The sequence below is a fragment of the Nansenia antarctica genome (assembly GCF_963989245.1).
Source record: "Nansenia antarctica genome assembly, chromosome: 11".
NCBI classification, from domain to species: domain Eukaryota; kingdom Metazoa; phylum Chordata; class Actinopteri; order Argentiniformes; family Microstomatidae; genus Nansenia; species Nansenia antarctica.
The window spans coordinates 24,787,388-24,805,631 of record NC_137681.1 but is presented as its reverse complement, the minus strand read 5'-3'; positions in this window follow the sequence as shown (position 1 = coordinate 24,805,631).

Here is an 18,244-nt window from a genome sequence, read left to right as displayed (position 1 = left end):
ATAATTTTTACTGTAGGGATGACCTAGGTGTGAAAACTACACAGACTCAAGCCGGGTACACACATAAAGATAATCTGGCCGATTTCGGGCCGATTTTCCCCCTTCCGACCAAAGACAGAAAACGCCCGATTATCGGATGGCTCTAAAGATTATCCTATAAGATTATCCTATGGTGTGAGGTGTGTTAAGAGTCAATCTCTCCCGACAATCTGCTCGGAAAATGGTCGTGGCCAAGTCTGTCTTAACGATAATCTTTATGTCTGTGGAGTGCTGAAATGGGAAAATCGGCGCACACCACACACAATACGATCAAGGCTGTTCAATCCAAGATGTTTTATCGTCATGTGTGGGGTCTGTCTCAGATAAAAAATCGGTTAAGATTTTGAAAATCCTTGTGTGTACCCGGCTTTAGATGATGTCACCTAGGTTTAGGTCAGGGGGTAGGGCACAGATCACAAGAAGCATTTACATTTACATTTACATTTTTGGCATTTAGCAGACGCCTTATTCCAAAGCGACTTACAATCAATACATTTGAATACTAAGCATGTGAATCAGCAGTCCACTATTCGTTGCAGGAAGAGTACTCTAGCTCGGGCCCGGGGCCACTGATAGAAGGAAAAACCTTCTCCCTATTATCGCCTTCTACTAAAAAAAATTTTTTTATATTACTGGAGAAACTGAGAAACAGTACAAGGGGGGCAATAGAAGTTCTTAGGGACACAGTAGAGGGGAAAGCGGGTGTCTTTAGGAGACGTAGTGGTGAGGGTCAGAAGATGTCTCAGGAGGAGCAGTTAAGATGTAACCTGAAGAGATGGGTCTTCAGTCTACGACGGAAGATGGGTAGTGACTCTGCCGAGGTGGAGGAACGGAGTGAGCGGGCAGGGGTTTGGGGGGTTACCATTTCCTTCAGGTAGGCAGGGGCTGTCCCTTTAGCTGCCTGGTATGCAAGCACCAGGGTCTTGAATCTGATGCGAGCTGCTATCGGGAGCCAGTGCAGGGTGCGAAGGAGAGGGGTGACATGCAAGTATTTGGGGAGGTTGAATACCAGCCGGGCAGCAGCATTCTGGATGAGCTGCAGGGGTCTAATGGCTGAAGCGGGGAGCCCAGCCAGGAGTACATTGCAGTAATCCAGGCGGGAGATGACCAGTGCCTGGGTCAAGAGTTGCGCTGCCTCTCTGGTAAGGAATGGTCGTATCCTTCTGATGTTGTAGAGGAGGAATCTGCAGGAGCGAGCCGTTGCTGCAATGTTCTCCGCACAGGATAGTCGGTTATCCAGGATCCATTTTAGCCATTTTAGAATGCCCACATGGCTTTAACAAAGGGTCGTGAACCTTACCCTACCCCCCACAGCCAGGAGAATATCTTACAGAACTTATGCAAGTCAAAAGGCAGATAATACTATACAATTCATTTGTGTGTTTGTGTCAAAATATTTACTTTTACTGTCACGACAGCTCACAAATCTTGCTGCTGTGTTTGCACATTCTTGTACTTCACCCAGCAGATATGGCAGTTTCTTTTTAGTCATTAGTCATGTTTTCAAAATCTTTTTGGCCGTTTGTAATCTGTGGGAAGTATGTGTCTCTGATGTCTTTGTACAGTTGGCAGGTAGTTAAAAAGTGCAGCTCTGTTTCCACCTCATTTTGTGTGCAGTGGGTGCACAGTCTGTCTGGTCTGGGGAGCCAGGTCTGCCTGTGGTGGGCTCTCTCCGTGGCGAGGCTGTGCTCGCGGAGTCCGTACATAGTCAAGGATGTCCTTAGTTTTGGATCAGTCACAGTACTCAGGTATTCTGCCACTATGTATTCTCTGTTTAGGGCCAAATAGCATTCCATTTTGTTCTGGTTTTTCGTTGATTCTTTCCAATGTGTCTTTCTCTCTGTCTCCCTTCTTCCCTTCCCATTTTTCCCCTCTCTCTTTCCTCTCCTCTCCCCCCCTCTCTCTCTCTCTCTCTTTCTCTTTCTCTCCATCTCTATCTCTCTCTCACCCTGAGACAAACACTAACGAGACACCACCGAAGAAGACTTTGTCAACAAGTGGATGATGGAGAGAGAGAGAATGAGATGATATGATTAGAGAGGAACGAGGGAGGCGAGGGAAGGAGAGGGAAGACAGAAGCATGATGAAGTTGTCTACTCTACAAGTCTGCACATCTGGACAGTTCACTTGGCAGCAGAGAGAGAGAGAGAGAGAGAGAGAGAGAGAGGAAGAGAGAGAGTCAGAGAGAGTGAGAGAGAGTGTCAGAGAGAGTCAGAGAAGAGAGAGACAGACAGACAGAGAGAGAGAGAGAGACAGATATGCAGGTGCTTCGACCTGCCAAGCAGCAGACAGGCAGATCTATGACTAATGTTTTGTTTGGGCCTACGAAGAGCCAAAGAGGCTTTAACATAACTCACACGCGGTTCTTTTCCATCCGTGCTAATCATATTTGCCCCTACTACTCACTGTTGTGGGGTGAGTCATGAACGTTCATTCGTCAACGGATGATTCACGCCGTATGTATACGTCGAGAGAAAGCGGGAGCATGTGTGTGTTGAATCCCGGTCGTTTTCGTAACCATGTCTTTTATAAGCTCACCCCAGATGCCAGATGCCAGACCCCAGGACCACAACCTAGGTGAGATCCCACAGTGTAAAGTCTACGCTACGTGAACCGTTTAAAGCTTTACACAGGACCCACCTCAGCAAATCCTCTAAACGCTCTCCTCCTAGCGAGAGGAGGAGGATGATGGGGAATGGAAAAATACATCCTCCTCTCATTTATGGTATGGCGCTACGCACCACCAAAGACTTAGCGGACTGACGTCACAGCCCCAGCGTCCATGGCAACACCCAAACACAGGAAAAATAAAGTTAAAATAAGTGCGTTTTTTAATACGTCTTCTTTTCTTGACGTCTCAGCACTCCTGTGTGGAGCGGAGCGTTTCTCAGTGTGACAGCAGTCTGGTCGTCAAGCACAGACAGACTTTGTTCTTTAACAATACCACCAACATCCGCCTGAACTGGGGGGTCGCCTAGGGGGATGCGCGCACACCTACACACACACACACACACACACACACACACACACCACGCACGCACGCACGAGCACACACGCACGCACACACACACACACACACACACACACACAGGCAGAGACAGACACACAGACAGAGACAGACACACACACACACACACACACACACACAGACAGAGACAGACACACACACCACACACATACACACACACACACACACACACACACAGAGACAGACAGACACACACACTCTCACACACACACACACACACCACACACATACACACATACACACATACACACACACACACTCTCACACACACACACACACCACACACATACACACATACACACACACACACACACACTCTCACACACACACACACACACACACACACACACACACACACATACCTGAGAATCCAACGCTGCAGATGGGAGAGGAAGCAGGAAATGCCCTCCATAGCAGGGCTGCTTTGTACGCTGTGGGAGGCGGTGGGAGCCTGCAGAGAGAGACAGGGATGTGCCCTGGGTGTGTGTGTGTGTGTGAGTGTGTGTGTGTGTGTGTGTGTGTGTGTGTGTGTCTGTGAGAGAGGGTTGTGCCCTGGGCCCTGGATGTTGTTCCACATCTCCACATCACGTTGCAGATCCTCACTGTCTGGACAGGAACCCCCCCCCCCCCTCAAACCACCCCACATCCCCCCCCTCCCCTACCTCAGCCCCCCCCCCCCCACCTCCCAACCTCAGCCCCCTCCCCACCCCCCCACCCCCCAGCCTCAGCCCCCTCCCATACTGAAATCTCTGACAAATGTCGATTTCACCCTAAATCATCTCCTGGTTAGGTAATTTGTTCTTTGACGTTTTTACAAAATAATCTGTCTGTGTTCTGTTTCCTGTGTGCCGTGTGGAACCAAAGTGACTCATATTTCATTATGTAAATCCCTCCAATGTAAAACCAAACATAACACAATCTACTGTCATCACACCATATATGGTTAACAGGACATCCGTGTCGCTCACTACAAAAACGCATCGCACGCATATAACCCAGACATGATTCTATTCACACAAAATATTAATTATTAATAATATATTCATACATTTTATGGCATCTAATCTAATCTTTCGCTTTTTTTTTCTTTTTTCAAATACATAAAATACATTAAACATGAATCATTAAACACAAATCATCCCCAGTACAGCGTCAGTGCTGTATGTGACTTGATTAGCTAGCCCGGCTTGCTAAATGGCCGCGCTCTGTGTGTTCGTCACGTCATCAACACTGAACGTCCCTGTTAACCCACCTGTAAACAAGACGGATCACGCATCCTAAGTGGTTTGTTACCGTGGAAATGGAAAAAACACATCTTCTTCCCACAATGCTCGCTTCTGCTCCAACCTGATTGGCCTCGGTCCACTACTCCTCGTTTCCCCTCCAAGGTCGGTTGTTTTTGATTGACTCCGTCAGTGTTGTTTATAAGGCCCTGTCCACACCTACAGTATATGTTTTTTGATAAACGTTTTTTCGTATATAAAAATATTACCGTCCACACCAGCATGTTTATGAACAATGTCTGTGTCCACATGCATACGCATGAATGCAATATAAACGCTGTCATTGAGCATTCCACACCAGTAGTCGGCGATATAATGTTATCCCCATAGCCCCGCTGGCCAATCAGACGCCTCTGACTCTCAATGTTCTCGATCATTAACTGTGCATTTATCTGTAAACAGGTTAAAAGTCCAGTTAACAGTGAAAGAACTAGAAGCACTTTGTTCACATCCATTTTCCTCGCTTGTGTAGCCTCGAACACCGTTGCCTGTTGTAAACATAGTAGTTACTGGTGCCAGGATATGACGTTGGAGGGAACAGCAAACAGCTGCAGTGCGCATGATCATAGAAATCTACGCGCATGATGACGTGACGAATACAAAAAGCGCCGTCTATCTCGTCACCACGTCGAAAATATACGGCGAATATACAGCGTTTTTAAACATCTTCACTCTGGCAGGCGTTTTTAAACATCTTCGTTTTCAGGGGGCAAAAACTCGTTTGCGTCTGGACGAACCCCCCAAAACGAATATAAAAATCCACGTTTATCACAAAAACGTATAGGTGTGGACAGGGCCTTAGAGAGCGTTGAGAACGCTGCACCAGGTGGTGCCAATCAAAACCTTCATCAAACACGCGCGACGCGGGAGAGACGAGAGAGAGAGAGAGAGAGAGAGAGAGAGAGAGAGAGAGAGAGAGAGAGAGAGAGAGAGAGAGAGAGAGAGAGAGAGAGAGAGAGAGAGAGAGAGAGAGAGAGAGAGAGGAGAGAGAGAGGAGAGAGAGAGAGAGAGATGAGAAGAGAGAGAGAGAGAGAGAGAGAGAGAGGAGAGAGAGAGAGAGAGAGAGAGAGAGAGAGAGAGAGAGAGAGAGAGAAAAGATGTGGTAATTGCCGTGGGAGTTGTCTTTTACAGTGCTTGTGTACGCTTGATTGTGTTTTGTAATTTGCTCACTGCTTACCTAACTATTCTTTACCCTAGGTGATTTCATCTGCTTCGGAAAGGTTGATAGTTTGACAGTTTAATTTCGAATGGATTTAATTAGTTGATGTGAGCCAGTTTGCAGGTCTTGTCTAAACAGAGCTGGGGCGTAATTGTCAATTTCTTTTGCGCCCACAAATCTCTTTGCTATTATCCAGGGACCGTGAGGTTTCACAAGTCGACCACTTGCTTCCACTGTGAGAGGGAGTTAGTATAGATTAATGGCATTTTATCTTATCTCAGCCAACGGTAAGGCTTCTGCCCTGAGAGCCGTGAGCTGAGAAATGATGGTGCTTCACATGTCTGTGTGAAAACTATTCCTTCACACAAACAGCTTCATAACTCACCGGAGGAGGCCATTTTAGACTGATACGGTGTGTTTGAGCTGCACTAATAGATAAGGCCACTGAAGTCAAAGTAGATTGGACTTTCTACCTTCCCAAGTCTTCCTTCCTAGATAGGCAAGGGTCGCAAGTTAATCACGCTGAAAGCAGCCATAGAAAACAGCGTGCAAACCTCCCCTTTAATAAAAGGTTAGCAAGGTATGCAAACCTTTCATAAACCCCCATACATACAGAGAACAAGGAAGCTTACACATACATATACAATGCATCTTAATGTTTTACAATGATTTTCATGCTGTTGAATATATACAGTGAGCAAATCATATGTATTATATGTATATATGTATATGTATATCTCGACTCATTCACATTCGAGCTCATTCAGAGGATTCAAGGGAGACACACAAGACCTCTTGTGCTGTTCAGATAAACAAGCATCCCCTTTGTATACAGACGTGGTAAACATGATACGCTGTAAAACGCTGGTGTTTAATAGACACACATTCCACTTTTAACAGATATCGCCTGGGCTCTATCCCTTGATGATTTCCAGACCAATTGCCAGCTATTAGTTGTTTCCTCGTATAAAACAAGAGAACTCACAGACTCACACACACAGAGAGAGAGAGAGAGAGAGAGAGAGAGAGAGAGAGAGAGAGAGACTGAGGCGCCGTTATTCACTCAAGAAAATGAATGAATACCCTCATTATTGAAAAGCCGGCGGTATCAGTCAAGGGTCCATCCTCGACACCTTCTCCAACGGTCTCGCAGCGGGGCTATGCAAACACCAGCCCAGCGGCCCCCATATATCACCCCTGTGAGGCTACCTTTTAGAGAGAGAGGCGAGGAACCCACCGGCCGTGGGTGCGGACCAGAGGGCCGGTCCAGAGAGAAGCTATTGACAGCTTTATGTTGACTAATGGAGAAAACACAGTGGGCCGGCGACCGCAAGACGGGAGAGAGACAGAAACCAGCAGTGAAACCCAGGCGGTTAAGAAAGAAAAAAAATGTTAGAGAGAGAAAGTTAAAGGGGGTGGGGGGGGGGGGGGGGGGCGACGACGACGACGACACACAACTTCGTTTTTTAATTAGCACCCCTGAGTCTCCGCGTGGTAATAAAAGCGCCCGGGGACGATGGAAAACGATATTGTGCCGTTTACAGAGATAAGTGCTTTTCCAGTTCCCCGTTGAAAATTTGGTAAAAATAGGAGGCTTGTGTTGTCGGAGCTCCGTGGACCTAACGTCTACCTGGCCCAGGTCCACGTCCCCCTGACCCTGTGTTCTGTGTTCTGTGTTGTCTAGACAGACATGCGCTCGCTGAACACTTTATTAGGAACACCTGTGGACAGCCGTGGACCCCAACATGCCTTGTGTCAACAGTCCAAACGAGTGGAGGTGGTGGAACGGTGTGGAGAATGTTTTCTTGGCACACTTTTGGTCCGTTAATACCGTCAATCATTGCTTGAATGCCACAAGCCTAGTACAGCCTAGAGTATTGTTGTGTGCATTCCCTTCATGACCACAATGTACCCATCTTCTAATGGCTACTTCCAGCAGGATAACGCACCATGTCGCAAAGCAAAAGTCGTCTCAAACTAGTTTCATGAACATGACGATGAGTTCAGTGTTCTTCAGTGGCCTTCCCGGTTCACCGGATCTGAATCCAATAGGACACCTTTGAGATGTGGTGGAACGGGAGATTCACAGCTTGAAAGTGCACCTGAAAAAAAAATCTGCAGGAATTGCCTGATGCAATCATGTCATCATGGACCGGAATCTCAAAGGAATGTTTCCAACGTCTTGTGGAATCAATGCCATGAAGATTTGAGGCTGTTTTTGAGAGCAAAGGGAGGCCCTACCCATTGTTAGTATAGTGTTCCTAATAAAGTGTTAGGTGAGTGTGTGTTCAAAGTTCAAACACAGCTGTATACAGTATGTGACCTGCTCATGCTTGATCTGAGGGTCACGCAGTGGAGTGAAATACAAACACGTCATTTAGGCTTTTCTCCTCGTCCAGAAAGAAACTCCTTACTCCAGCCCCGACTCACTAGACACTTGTGTTGATCTGAAGGGATTAGATAGGTAAAAACAACATGTCCGTCGATCAACCTTGACCTCTGATAAGCTAAGTGTCTTTTAGCCTACTTATGAAATCCTTTCAGATCTACACAAATATATCACGGCTGTCAGAACTACAGTCACTCCCCATCTTCCGTCGGAGACTGAAGACCTCCATCTCTTCAGGTTACACCTTAACTGCTTCCTGAGAAGCAGGGGGAGGAGGGTGAGGAGGGTGAACAGGGGGAGGAGGGTGTGGAGGGTGAGGATGGGGAGGAGGGTGAGGAGGGTGTGAAGGCATGTTCGTCAGCTAGACAGCCTCCATGTTGACAGGTCCAGACTAGGACGGTCCGCATCAAACGGCCTCCTAAAGCATTGTCTGGGTTTGATGTGTGTGTGTGTGTGGGGGGGGGGGGGGCGGAGCGTCTCTCTCTCTACTACCCCCCAGCACTTTTCCTCCTGAGACACCTGCTTCCCCCTATACTGTGTCTCCTAAGATTTCTACTCCCCCCCCTTGTACTGTTTCTCCAGTGTCTAGGCCCCTGGCCTGAGCTAGATTACTCTTCCTGCTACGACTGATGAATTGATGATTCACTGACTTAGTCAAATGTATCGATTGTAAGTCGCTTTGGAATAAGGCGTCTGCTAAATGCCCAAAATGTAAATATGTAAATATCAAAGGAGTTGTTTCTGGACGGGGCCAACAATGTTGGTTTGGAGAAACAGAGACGGAGAGAGGGAGAGGGAGAGATGGAGAAAGAGAGAGGGAGGGAGAGAGAGATAGAGGGAGAGATGGAGAAAGAGTCAGGGAAAGAGAGAGAGAGAGGTAAAGGAATAGAGAGAGAGAGGTGGAGAGAGAGACAGAGACAGAGAGAGGGGGTAAAGGAATAGAGACAGAGACAGAGAGAGAGACAGAGACAGAGACAGAGACAGAGACAGAGACCGAGAGACAGAGAGAGAGAGAGAGACAGACAGAGACAGAGATGGGTGTAGGCAGGGCAGCTTCCACCCTGAGCAGTGAGCAGCATCATCAGAATGCAGGAATGTTGTTCACCACCGTCCCCAGCCGCGGCGTGGCGGGAGCGTCCGTGGTGATGTACGACGCCGCATGTCGCATTGAGATTCCCCCGCCAGCGCCTGGCCCCGGCCCGCCCCTCTCCTCTCCTCTCCTCGCCAGGGACGGAAGGAGAAATGTGATGAATGTGTCCCCGCGTCTCCGCCACAAAGTGCTTCCATAGATTACTGCAACACACAACACACATCCCCCCCATCCCCCGGACCCCGAGATCGACCGACGCAAATGTGCCGCGATGACGGCTCATCTTTCTTTCTTCTCTTCATCTCTCTCTTTTTTTTCTTCTTTTTTTTTTCTTCTTTCTTTTCTCCTCAGGATGCCAAGGACCTTTAGACAAACAGGGTAAAGATAACATCCAATCAGATTTCGGAGGGTGGGGGGGTGAAAGAGTGAAGGGTGTGTGTGTGGGGGGGGGTTGAGAGGAGGAGGAGGGGGGGGGGGGTTACTGACGACGTGGTGTCGTGGTGAGGGAAGGACGGCCAGAGGACGTCTCAAGGCGTCTTACAGGGTAGACTTACACACCATCAAACATCTATTCCTACTGTAGATGCACGCAATGCACACACACACACACACACACACACACACACATACACACACACACACACAGACACGCACACGCACACACTCACACACACACACACACATACAGTCACTCGGGCATCAAGGATCTATTCTCACACACACACACACACACCCACACACCCACACACACCTGGCCCATGCCACATGGATCTAACACCCCGCCTTGTACCCGCTGCCAGTGCTTTCAGCGCGGGCAGCAAATCAGAGACGCCACCCCCCCCCCCCCACATCAAACCCAGACGATGCTTTAGGAGGCTGTTTGATGTCCGGACCGTCCTAGTCTGGACCTGTCAACATGGAGGCTGTCTGGCTGACGGACATGCCTTCACACCCTCCTCACCCTCCTCACCCTCCACACCCTCCTCACCCTCTTCCCCCTCCTCCCCCTCCACACCCTCCACACCCACATCACCCTCCTCCCCCTCCTCCCCCTCCACACCCTCCTCCCCCTCCTCACCCTCCACACCCTCCACACCCACATCACCCTCCACACCCTCCACACCCACATCACCCTCCACACCCTCCTCCCCCTCCTCACCCCTCCACACCCTTCTTCCCCGCCTCCCCCTGCTCCCCCTGCTCCCCCTCCTCCCCCTGTTCACCCTCCTCCCCCTCCTCACCCTCCACACCCTTCTTCCCCCCCTCCCCCTGCTCCCCCCTCCTCCCCCTGTTCACCCTCCACACCCTTCTTCCCCCCCTCCCCCTGCTCCCCCTGCTCCCCCTGTTCACCCTCCTCACCCTCCACACCCTCCTCCCCCTCCCTCACTAAATATAAACCGAGCAGAACCCTTCTCTACAGTCTGAGGGGGAGGGGGGGGAATATTAGGTGTGAAAAAACAACATCTGTCGGCTCCGCTGTTGGTTGTGGTGATTTTGTGGTGTTGTGCTGCAACCTCCATTTCACTGAGTTCACTGAGTTATTAAACACACAGTTAAACACACACTTTCACGCACACTTTCATGCACACACACACCCCGCACGCACGCACGCACGCACACACACAGACAGAGACAGACACACACGCACGCACGCACACACACACACACACACACACACGCACACACACACAGACAGAGACAGACACACACACACACACACACACAACCTGTGCACAGCTGGCAATTATTTGGACCACAGCAGACCTGCAGTGGCCTAATGAGGGCATTTACCCAGGGGTCACGACCCCAGTTGACCTCTGGCCTCTCCTGGCCTCTGACAGTGACTGGCACAGACACACACATGCTCTGGCCAGAGCCATGGCCTCAAACTGGACTCTGCCAAAAGACGAACCCCTAAAGTCCTGTCCACCTTTGTAAAGCAACATAGAACACCGTCACCGTCATCCAATTGCATTAGGGCCCATTTGATCACATTCATTCTACCTGTTAGTCGTAGAACTGATTTTAAGATTATTTTATTGGTTTACAAAGCTCGCTCCCGACTACATGGGGTAGTCTGAAGGTGTTTTTCAGATATGTACCCTCTAGATCCCTCAGGTCCTCTGGTACTGGTCTGTAGGTCTCTCAGGTCCTCTGGTACTGGTCTCTAGATCCCTCAGGTCCTCTGGTACTGGTCTCTAGATCCCTCAGGTCCTCTGGTACTGGTCTGTAGGTCTCTCAGGTCCTCTGGTACTGGTCTGTAGGTCTCTCAGGTCCTCTGGTACTGGTCTGTAGGTCTCTCAGGTCCTCTGGTACTGGTCTTTAGATCCCTCAGGTCCTCTGGTACTGGTCTGTAGATCCCTCAGGTCCTCTGGTACTGGTCTCTAGATCCCTCAGGTCCTCTGGTACTGGTCTCTAGATCCCTCAGGTCCCTCTGGTACTGGTCTACCACTAGATCCCTCAGGTCCTCTGGTACTGGTCTACCACTAGATCTCTCAGGTCCTCTGGTACTGGTCTCTAGATCCCTCAGGTCCTCTGGTACTGGTCTGTAGATCTCTCAGGTCCTCTGGTACTGGCCTCTAGATCCCTCAGGTCCTCTGGTACTGGTCTGTAGGTCTCTCAGGTCCTCTGGTACTGGTCTGTAGGTCTTTAGATCCCTCAGGTCCTCTGGTACTGGTCTGTAGATCTCTCAGCCGTCCCTCTTCCTGGTACTGGTCTCTAGATCCCTCAGGTCCTCTGGTACTGGTCTTCTAGATCCCTCAGGTCCTCTGGTACTGGTCTTTAGATCCCTCAGGTCCTCTGGTACTGGTCTGTAGATCTCTCAGGTCCTCTGGTACTGGTCTGTAGGTCTCTCAGGGTCCTCTGGTACTGGTCTCTTGGTTGTTCCAGGGGTCCGGTCTAAGACCCATGGCGAGGCCACTTTTAGCCGCTACGGCCCCAGACTGTGGAACGGCTTGCCGGAGGACTTGAGGGTGGCAGAGAGTGTGGATATCTTTAAAAGGAAAACTTTTGAAAACCTTTTATCTAGTGTCGATGTCAACCTGCCTTTTTATTCCCATCGTATCTCCTATTTCTTGTTTTATTCCTGGTTTATGGTGTTATATTAATTTTATCTATTTCGATCTACCTCTTGTTTAGTTTTGTTTTGGGGGGGGGGGGGGGGGGGGGGGGTCCCCACACAAGTGGGCAGTCCCACTCATATGTTTCATTTTATTACACAGATGTAGTGAAGACAGACAGAAAGTAAGGAGAAGAAGGGAGAGAGGGCATGTCGGCCGCATGCATTCGAACCCATGCCAACAAGGGCGTATGTGTGCACTGTAGACCGCCGTGCTAGACCACCACTGGACCACCCCATGTATGGTAGTTTATTGGAGTTGCATTCAATGCATGGACCTTGTGTTATATAAATACAGTTCGTTTGATTGATTCATTGTTCCAGCCCACTCAAATACAGCAACGTACCATTACCTACTTTTATTAACCGTGATTCAGAGGGAAATGACTCATTTGAAAAGTGCATCTTAATGATCGATGCTACTCTGTGTGTGGAACTCGTTAGCAAAGCTAAACTTCCACTTCCCCTGGTGAGATGACGAGGCCCACCCACCATCCTCCCCCCGCTCCCCCCCCCCCCCCCCCCGAAGAGACATCAGCATGACAAGGCCGGGGGCTGAGGTACAGCAGACAGCCTATCACAGCAAATTACACTGGGAAGAGGAAATATGTTGTAATTACAAACCGGGGACAGACACACACACACACGGCCGCCAGAGAGAGAGGGATGGAGAGAGGGAGGGAGGGGGGAGGGAGGGAGGGAGAGATGGAGAGAGGGGGGAAATAGAGAAAGATAGATGGAGAAGAGATGGAGAAAGAGGGGGAAAGGAATAGAGAGAGAGAGAAAGAGAGAGAGAGAGAGAGTGAGTGAGTGCATGCACGTGTGTGTGTGTGTGTGTGTGTGTGTGTGTGTGTGTGTGTGTGTGTGAGAGGCCTCCATCCACATTCTGCGGTTTGTCTTAATGAAGACCCACTGACTTCTCCTAAACTGGCGACGGCTGCCAGTTCCTGCTACTGTTTTCCATTAACAAACTATTTGCCAACTCTACTTTATCCACATCAGCAGGAAAGAACCCTGCAAGCTTCCTCTTTCTCTTTGTTTTGTGGGGTTTTCTTTTCTTTTCTTTCGTTGTTAATTCTTTCTCACCCAATTACTCAGGATGCCCCCCCCCCGGGGTAAATGATTAGTCAATATTATAATTGAGTCTTTTTGTTTTTGTTTGTCGTGGTAGACGGAGATTAAAGTTTCGACGGGAGACTCTTAGGAGACGGAAAACTATTCGTCAAAGTCAGTGTTTTCCCAGTGGTAGTGCTACTGATAAGCGTACTAACTGATTTACAGTGTCCTGTAGCCTACAGTCTGATTATACTGGAGAACTACAGTTGAATACTCTGTGTAGATGTTGCTGAGGTTTTTAGTGTCTCTATATAATTTATGTACAAAACCTAATATTTCCTCTCTCTGCATCTTTCTCTCTCTCCGTCTGTCTGTTTCTCTCTCTCTCTCTCCCTGTCTTTCTGTCTGTCTGTCTGTCTGTCTCTGTCTCTGTCTCTCTGTTTGTCTGTCTGTCTGTCTGTCTCTCTCTCTCTCTGTTTCTGTCTGTCTGTCTCTCTCTGTTTCTGTCTGTTTGTCTGTCTGTCTATCTGTCTGTCTGTCAGTCTGTCTGTCTGTCTGTGTCTGTCTGTCTGTCTGTCTGTCTGTCTCTCTCTCTGTTTCTGTCTGTCTGTCTCTCTCTCTGTTTCTGTCTGTTTGTCTGTCTGTCTGTCTGTCTCTGTCTGTCTGTGTCTGTCTGTTTGTCTGTGTGTGTGTGTGTGTGTGTGTGTGTCTGTCTGTCTCTCTAGTATGATAGCATATGCATCTCTCTCTCTCCCTCCATCTCCCCATATCTGTGAGACGTCCACCTCTTCCATCACCTGTGTGTGTGTGTGTGTGTGTGTGTGTGCTCTTGTGAGAGGTAGCCTTAATGGATGATAGCAGGTGAGGTATAGTGTCCCTCCATCTGAGAGCATCATTTGTCCTGTAGGAGATCAATGATTAAAGCCTCACCTCCACAACTGATGAACCAATATCCCCCCAGAGAACCATGCAGGAGACTCACTATGGACACACAAAATACACACACACACACACACACACGTACACACACATAAACACACACACACACACACACACACACACACACACATTCACACACATAAACACACACACGCACACACTCACACACTCACACACACACACACACACACACACACACACACACACACACACAATAATATATAATAGTCATAATGTCAGATATTTTTGCTCCGCCACCATAGTGGTTATCCATAGGGAAGGAATTAACCATTACAAATATGTACAATATATGCAAAATATACAGTATATATATATGATATAAAACACTGAGAACTATTTATGCACTCACTGCAGTGTAAGCCACTTTGCAATCCATATTTTGCAAATGTGCAATCCAAAGTGACATTGCGGTGAGTGCATATTTTTTTCAGTGTATATGGTCCCAGCGGGAACCAACCCCACAACCTAAGTGCTATTAGCACCATGCTGTACCAACTGAGCCACAGAGGACACACACACACACACACGCACACACGCACACACACACACACGCACACACACACACACACACACACACACACACACACGCACACACACACACACACACATAAACACACACACACACACACACACACACACACACACTCAGCTGCCACTACTATCTGTGTAGTACCAGTGTAATTACCGTAGTAACAGGGTTGTATTAGCATGCTATTACCTAGCAATTAGCTCTGTTAGGTACTGTTAGGTGTCTGTTATGTCATCACACCAGGGGACTGAGGACCCGTCTCCATTTATCTGTTTTACAAGAGGAGGCTCGTCCTTCCTTCGACTCGACATGGGATTTTAACGAACGAACTCGTAAAAATCCACTTTTTATAATGAATTGCATTAAAATCTCACAGGCCAATAAACAGCTGTGAGTTTACTATGACTCCTGGTGTCTGCAGCGAACAACTGTGCTAGCGTTGAATAATAATAATCCCATTATGATTATGTTTGTGCTCCCGGGACACCTCGGTAAAAGAGAACCACTTTAACAACCGTACCCTGGAGGAGGGCCCGAATGGCTCCTTGGAGGAAGTGATGCAATAGCTCCAGCCTGCCGTCTCCTCCTATGTGATACCCTCGCCGGGGCGGGGTGTGAGACAGCTGTACAGGACACAATGGGGGCTAATTGATAGCGACGCACCAAGCTAATATTCAGTTGCTAATGGATCCCCAGAGAGGAGCGTTCCTGTTCCTATCAATGCTACACATAGCTAGCGAAAACATGTGTCTCGTTGTAAGCAACAGAAAATGTCAGCAACCTTCTATTCCATTTATATTAGCTTAGCTTAGCTTAGCTTATCTCCCCCAGGGTGAACCGGAGGCTAGGCTAAAGACAGGCTTGCTGTCAGGTTTGTTCAGTAACAGCAACACATGCTTGCTCGCTTGCTGACCGCCCTCCTTAGGCGCAGCCAATGAGACCTCTCCGTTCTGGAGCCCTTCGGAAGATGATCATTGACTCTCGACCTCGGCCAATGGGAGGCCTCGGTTCCACCTGTTCCCCCGCCCTGTTTTTTTGCTTATTTTGTTTATTTAAACGGATCCCCCATTAGTCATCACCATAGTGAAGACTATTCCTCCTGGGGGTCCACATGAAAGACAGACAATCAAACATAACTAAATCAGTCAACATAAAGGCCTTAGGCCTGGCACAGCTGTCTGATGACGGAGGGGGGGGGGGGCGGAGGGAGGGAAAGAAGGAGGGAGAGAGGGAGGGTGGAGGGAAAGAAGGAGGGAGGGAAAGAAGGAAGGAAGGAGGGAGAGAGGGAGGGTGGAGGGAAAGAAGGAGGGAGGGTGGAGGGAAAGAAGGAGGGAAGGAGAGAAGGAGGGAGGGAAAGAAGGAGGGAAGGAGGGAGGGGAAGGGGAAGGGGGGAGAGAGGGAAAGAAGGAGGGAAGGAGGGAGGGAGGGAAGGAGAGAGGGAGAGAAGGAGGGAGGGAGAGAAGGAGGGAAGGAGGGAGGGAAGGAGAGAGGGAGAGAAGGAGGGAGGGAGGGAGAGAGGGAGAGAGGGAAGGAAGGTGGGGAAGGAGGGAAGGAGGAAGGGAGGGAGGGAAGGATAAGGAACGTTATCTGGTCATGTGAGAAGCGTGTCTTATGAAAAGTAAATCAAAGAAGCAGAAACTTGGGCCTGGAGTTCTTCTTCTTACCCAGGCTCCTCCTGGGTCCTCCGAGGGGGGATTTGAGACGCCTGGGGAACGCCGGATTTCCTAAAGCCTCCGTGCTGAATGGTGATCCATGCAGGGGGAGGGAGGGAGGGCTGAATGGTGATCCATGCAGGGGGAGGGAGGGGCAGAGGGGATGGTCTGGAGTTCCGGAGAAACGTTGTTTGTTTAACTTTGTCTCGCTCCATTATCTCAGCGATGGGGATGGGGGGGGCAGGGATGAGTCCCCTCTAGTCCCTTCATCACACACTACCAGCTGTCCCTTTCCTCTGCTCTCTTCTCTCTCATTTTCCATCATAATCTTTTTTTTTTTCTCCATTAGTTTGGACTTTCAACTACTCTGGGAGAGAGAGATCCTGCCCTCTGAGTTGCCCCTCACCTCCCCTGTCCCCCTTCGCCCCCCCCCCCCTCCTCCCCTCACCTTCATCCTCCACCGCCCTCCCTTCCATACCCCCTGAGCTTAAGTCGCTGCCCCGCCCCCTCCCCAAAACCAACTCTCCCTCCTTTCCTCTCCCTCCCTCCTTCCCTCTCTCCCTCCATCCCTCCTTTTTTCCTCCCTCCTTCCCAACAGTCATCCGTTCTGCAATCTCTCTGCTTGTGAGGCGATGGAGGCAGTTGGTAGTAGGGCAGCCTGCCCTCACCTTGTACAAGCCTCCCTCCTCCCTCCTTCTCCTCCCTCCCTCCTTCCCTCCCTCCTTCTCTCCCTCCCTCTCTTCCCTCCTCTCCTTCCCTCCCTCCCTCCCTCCCTCCTTCTCTCTCTCCCTCCTCTCTCCCTCCTTCCCTCCTCTCCCTCCCTCCTTCCCTCCCTCTCTCCCTCCTTCTCCTCCCTCCCTCTCTCTTCCCTCCTTTCCCTCCCTCCCTCCTTCTCTCCCTCCCTCCTTCCCTTTCCCTCCCTCCTCCTTCTCTCCCTCCCCACCTCCCTCCCTCCCTCCTTCCTGTCTCCTTCTCTCCCTCCCTCCCTCCCTCCCTCCTTCTTTCCCTCCCTCCCTCCCTCCTTCCCTCCCTCCCTCCCTCCTTCCCTCCCTCCCTCCCTCCTTCCGTCCCTCCCTCCCTCCTTCCTTCCCTCCCTCCCTCCTTCCCTCCCTCCCTCCCTCCTTCCTTCCCTCCCTCCCTCCCTCCCTCCGTCCCTCCCTCCCTCCCTCCGTCCCTCCCTCCATCCCTCCCTCCCTCCCTCCCTCCTTCCCTACCTCCCTCCCTACCTCCTTCCCTCCCTCCCTCCCTCCCCTTCCACCTTGTACAAGCCTCCCTCCCTCCTTCCCTCTCTCCTTCCCTCCCTCCCTCCCTCCCTCATCTTGTACACACCTCCCTCTCTCCCTCCCTCCTTCCCTCCCTCCCTCCTTCCCTCCCTCCCTCTTCCCTCCCTCCCTCCTTCCCTCCCTCCCTCCTTCCCTCATTCCCTCCCTCCCTCCCTCCTTCCCTCACCTTGCACTTGCAAGCCTGATTGAATGTAACCGCTTCCCTCCTCTTCCACCCCCTTCTTGTTAAGTAAAGTGGATTTTACTATGAGATTATTAATGCATGACTAAAAGTAATGTGCTATTTCACAAGCCTTGTAAGAATAATGTGCAGTCGTAAATTTGGAGCTGTTCAGATCTTATGAGACAAGCATAAAATGAGTTATGAATTATGTCTGCTGCTTTTTTTACGTGTCTGTGGCACTCTGTGCCAACCAATCACCACACCCCTGAGAGAAAAGTTCGGAGAAAGGTTGTTTGACTCTGAGAGTTTTACACGATTGGACATGTTATTGAAATATTGGCTCAAGGAAATTGATAGAGCATCTATAGAGCAACCATCCTTTTTCTGTTTCAGATTTTTGGCTTGGCTGGTGAAAAGTTATTCAAAATGTTTCTCTTGCCTAAAGACAGATTGTCACAGGCCGTACATACACACGCATGCGAACACACACGCACG